The sequence below is a fragment of the Sapajus apella genome, unplaced genomic scaffold (assembly GCF_009761245.1).
Source record: "Sapajus apella isolate SASKATOON/1434 unplaced genomic scaffold, GSC_monkey_1.0 scaffold114, whole genome shotgun sequence".
NCBI lineage: Eukaryota > Metazoa > Chordata > Mammalia > Primates > Cebidae > Sapajus > Sapajus apella.
Window position 1 is genome coordinate 2,907,711 of NW_022437054.1, and position 4,923 is coordinate 2,912,633.

Genomic DNA, 4,923 nt, shown 5'->3' on the forward strand with positions numbered 1-4,923 from the left:
TTTTTTTTTTTTTTTTTGAGATGGAGTTTCACTCTTGTTACCCAGGCTGGAGTGCAATGGCACGATCTGGGCTCACCGCAACCTCTGCCTCCTGAGTTCAAGCAATTCTCCCACCTCAGCCTCCCAAGTAGCTGGGACTATAGGCGTGCGCCACCATGCCCAGCTAATTTTTGTATTTTTAGTATAGATGGGGGTTTTACCATGTTGACCAGGATGGTCTCGATCTATTGACCTCGTGATCCACCCGCGTTGGCCTCCCAAAGTGCTGGGATTATAGGCGTGAGCCACTGTGCCCAGCCAATGTTTCTTTTTTATAACTTTTGCTGTTGGATTTTTTCTTTTTTTCAGCTGCAGGAATTTAGCCAATTCAGAGGACTTCTTTCCCATAACTACGGTACTTTCTTACAGATTTTACCAAGTCAGGTAGAGCTGGTCAGATCCAATAAGAAAATGAAATAACAACAACGACAACTTAAACAAATAAAAAAAACAAGCTAAACAAATAGATGATTGCAGGATGTATGTGATTACTGGCCACTCTAATGGTAAGAAGAAATTAAGACCAGCTAGTTGTTAATCTTAACTTTTAGTCATTAAGGATAATTTCCAAGACAAAACTGCAATCCAGTTACTTACCTAGGAATGGGGCTTAGGCTGAAAATGTCTCTCTATCATCTTATGAAACAAGAATAAACCTCAAACTTACCTTCCCTGTTGGAAGCAAGCTGAAACTCCAGAAAAAAAATTTGCCTGTTGTCCATCATTGCGGTGAAGTGGCGACGTTGCCTGGGGTAAATACCTGGGATTCATTGTCTCGCACCAGGAAGATAAAGGACAGAGTTCCCTCCAGTGTTCATCAATTTGTAAACCAAAATTATCTGTGACAGGTCTTAGTCAATTTAGAAGAGCTTTTTTTTTTTTTTTTTTTCCCCCAGGGTTAAGGAAAATCCAGGTGACAGGTTTGTGTCCTTATCCAAAGATGATTACGATGTCTTTAATATTTAAAGGGGAAAGTGGGCTGGAGAACAAGGGAGGATATGGTCATATTACTGTATCTACTTGTTGCTGGAGAAAGAGAGCAGGTACAGGAATAGTTAATTATGAACTCTTCTCATGCTCAGTAAATCAGCACTTTACATAAGATCAGATGAACACAGAGTAGCTACCTGGGGAGCTATTTAACCTTTTTATCTTTAGCACTCTGCTTAAGAACAAAGGGAAAAACACCTTCTTGCATGACTCAGCTTTCAGCTTAATTTTTTTCCTTTTGGCATAGTGAATTGTGGTCCCGGGTTTTTATTTTTCTTTCACAAATTAAAACGGATATTTTAGACTGTAAGCCGGGTTGCTTCGCTGGGATCTCGGACACGCCCATCCCTCTCTGCGCCTAAAAACTACGTCACCACTCCGCACCCGGCACATAGCCCTCCGTTGGAAAACCCCGCCAAAGTTTAAAAGAAGCCCGCCAAAACCTGCCCAATAGCATTTTGCTGCGTCCAGGTCCCACTGCCCATGGGCGCTCGCTCACCGGAAATCCCGCCTACCTACCAATAGCAGCTTGCCCGAACCGGACAATTGGTTGTCTGGTTTCCCCACAACCAATCAAAATGCCTTCGATCCCTATAAAACCCCACGCCCAGAAGCCTCACCAGACTTCCCTGGCCCCTTTCCTGGGGATCATGGAACCTCGCCTGGGAGCCAGGTAAATTGGCATTTAATTTTCTTATGCTGGCCTCAGTTTCTTCATTTTAAACTTGGCAATAACCCTTACATAGACTATTTCTCGGTCCACTAAATTTCTCTCATCCTAAACTCCTGCTAGCCACATGCACTGTCTCTGTTCATTTTCCTATTTATTTTTATCAGCCCTTCCCTTCTCTTGCCAACTTCAGTGCCACATAAGGGAAAAACAACAAAAAAATCTAACACCTTCGGACTCCTTTAGAGAAAACAGAAAAGACACTGCAGACTTTTTTTTGGAAGAAACTCCTGTGCTTTTTTTTTTCTTTCCATCAGGGAGTCTTAAGAACTATAATGAGCATGTTAGCACTAGGGAAAGTATCCTAGTCATGCAGCACCAAAGCATGTTACTGGTGGCAAATGCATACACGTCTATAGCAACCTCAATTCCTGCCTGCTCAGAAAAAAGTTCAGCTGAGGAGTCAAAAAGATTGGTTCAGTCCATGCAGTTAATTTCTGTTCTGCTTGATACTCATGAATATTTAGCTCTCCAAGAGTCCTGGAAGTTTTTCCTCTATTCTGATGTCACAATCTCCAAAGTTATCAGAAACCTGCATTCAAGAGCACCTGCTGGAGTTTTATAGCTGATTGTAAGACAACCTTCTAAAGAGGACCAAAACAAGACAACAGTTGTTCATGCATGAAGAAAAAAGTTTTAAGGCAGCCATAGTCAAAAGGTACAATTGACAAAGAAATTTGTTACCTCTGTGGCACACAATAATTTTAACATAACAATTATGGTTATTACTGATAATGTACACTAAGTTATTTCAGAATTACAGGTGTTCCCCTAATTTTGGAACATATACTGATAATATATTTATACAATACAGCCCAAAGAAAACCAAATACCATTTCATATTTGACAGTGCTTCCTGTATAATTTTTATACCCAGTAAACCAAATTACATCATTTTTTTGGACTTCAGGGAATCTAATGTCTTAAAGAATTAATTAAATTAGAAAAAGACATAATTTGATTTTTGGAAAGTTTGTTAAATATAAAATGTTTAAAACACTTGATATTACAGAATAGGATTACAGGTCACTGTAGTCATTTATTTAACCAAAGTGATAATTCAAGGATTTCAAAAACCCTTCATTCTTTGAGAGAGGAGAATTTATTTTCTAAATAAGAAACCCTAATATAAAAACACCATAAAGCAAATTACCTTTGTTTTTCAAAATTTTGTAAACAATCTATGATATTTAATGTTGATTATAAAATATAACTTCCATGGGCCTTTTATAAGCTTTATAACCTTTATTAAGGAGCTGGTTAATACTTCAAGAAAACCTTGTTAACCTGATGCAGAGGTCCATATACTGATTTTGCATCAGTGTGCCTTTGACACTAATGATTAATTATAGGCAAACTGAATTTATTTTATCTTTCAAAATCAGCTCTTAAAATCTTACACACTTACCTCTTCTGTGATAGTCTCTGGGCCTTGAGTTGAACAGCTTTAATTTCTTGCCCTGTGTCTCTGGAGTGTAATTTATTTTGATTTGTATCTTCTACTGGACCTGAAGATGGGGCTTTAATTGCTGTCACTGTTTAAGATTTAGCAGAGGCCAGGCATGGTGGCTTATGCCTGTAATCCCAGCACTTTGGGAGGCCAAGGCTGGTAGATCACCTGAGGTCATGAGTTCGAGACTAGCCTGATCAACATGGAGAAACCCTGTCTCTACTTAAAAAAAAAAAAAAAAAAAAAGCCAGGTATGGTGGCGAATGCCTGTAATCCCAGCTACTTAGGGGGCTGAGGCAGGAGAATTGCTTGAACCTGGGAGGAGGAGGTTGTAGTAAGCCGAGATTGTGTCATTGCACTCCAGCCTGGGCAACAAGAGTGAAGCTCCATCTCAAAAAAAAAAAAAAAAGATTCAGCACGACATGGTGTCCTTTTTAGACCCAAGAGTTAAAGCCCTGTAACTCAATGTTACAAGGACGTCAGTAACACATACAAGAAAACACATGCATGTAATAACCTTAATTTAAAAAGTTTTTAAACTCAGTTCTTTTTCCTAAGCAAACCAAAACTTAACAATAATATGATTATGTAAAAGTTTTTTGTTTTATATATATATATCTCCTCTTATTGTGACTTACACAAATCATTCATGACTTTCTGGTTTGTCCTGAACATCCCTCCTTTTTTAAAAAAAAAACAGTTATTTTATTTTAGGACAAAATTGGCCATACAAGACTTTTTTCTTATATAAAATTATTTTTCTTTAAGCTTTTTTTACCTCAGAAAAAACCCTTTTTATTTTTATAACTTTAATTTTTTTTTTTATTTCCTGGTTCAATTTACCTTGTTTTATACATAACCTTTAAATAAGCTTTGTATTAGACATAAATTTTTCACTTTTTTTTTTTTTTTTTTAAAAAAAGGGCACACTTCTTTTTTTTAGCAAGAATGTTTTCCTACAATGTATGGTTATAGGAAAATACCCAAGTAATGAAACATCTATTATTTAATTTAATATAACCTTAGATTCTAAATTATGACCAGCTTGTCTACAAGTATTTTTCCCATTACATTTATGCAATTATCTTATTTACCTAGGATATTTATAAAAACTGTGATAGTCATGAATTTAAAGTTATGAAACCATCAGTGCAAAATTATAACTGAGACAGTGAAAAAAGATAATTGACTCCATCCTGCTCTTAACCTCTAAGCTGTGCTTGTTCATTTCTGGGCATAGGCCAAACTAATTTTGGGAGGAACTTAGTTTACAGTTTAGCTTTGAAACAAAGATGATAAAAATCCTTTCCCCAAACAATCCTTCCTATTGTCTGTAAACTAGACTTCCTATAGCCACAGGATTAGAAGTTATAGGAATCTTGACTATATTCAAGATGCAGCTATTTTCATTAAACCGACATCAATGTCTTATTTATTAAAAATTACAAGCAAAGATCATTCTTATAACCGGGGTGGTGCTGCATAATCAGCTCCCTACCCATTTAGATTCCGAGATCCTTGGCCTCTCCAACCCCAAGAATGGGGAAAGGGGCCCTGGAGGTGAGCTTACCATTGGCATAAATATTGTGGACCCAAAGAGTTTAGCAGACAGCGATTTATTAGGCAGAGAGAGAGAGAGCTCCCACACTGCCGTGGGAGGGAATCCAAGGAAGGAATCCCTATAGGCAAGGAGCATGGGGTTTTAATCCTTGAG

At 37.6% G+C, this 4,923-nt stretch overlaps 1 long non-coding RNA gene across 1 annotated transcript in view; it reads right to left on the minus strand.

Moving 5' to 3' along the window:
- LOC116537885 overlaps nt 1–1,774 on the minus strand; it is a 7,800-nt gene extending 6,026 nt beyond the window's left edge. Inside the window, exons 1-2 of the long non-coding RNA XR_004263397.1 lie at nt 1,655–1,774; nt 77–82 (exon numbers count right to left, since the gene is read on the minus strand). This is a non-coding gene — a long non-coding RNA (uncharacterized LOC116537885). The remainder of the gene's footprint in view (nt 1–76; nt 83–1,654) is intronic.
- Between the last annotated feature and the right edge of the window lie 3,149 nt (nt 1,775–4,923).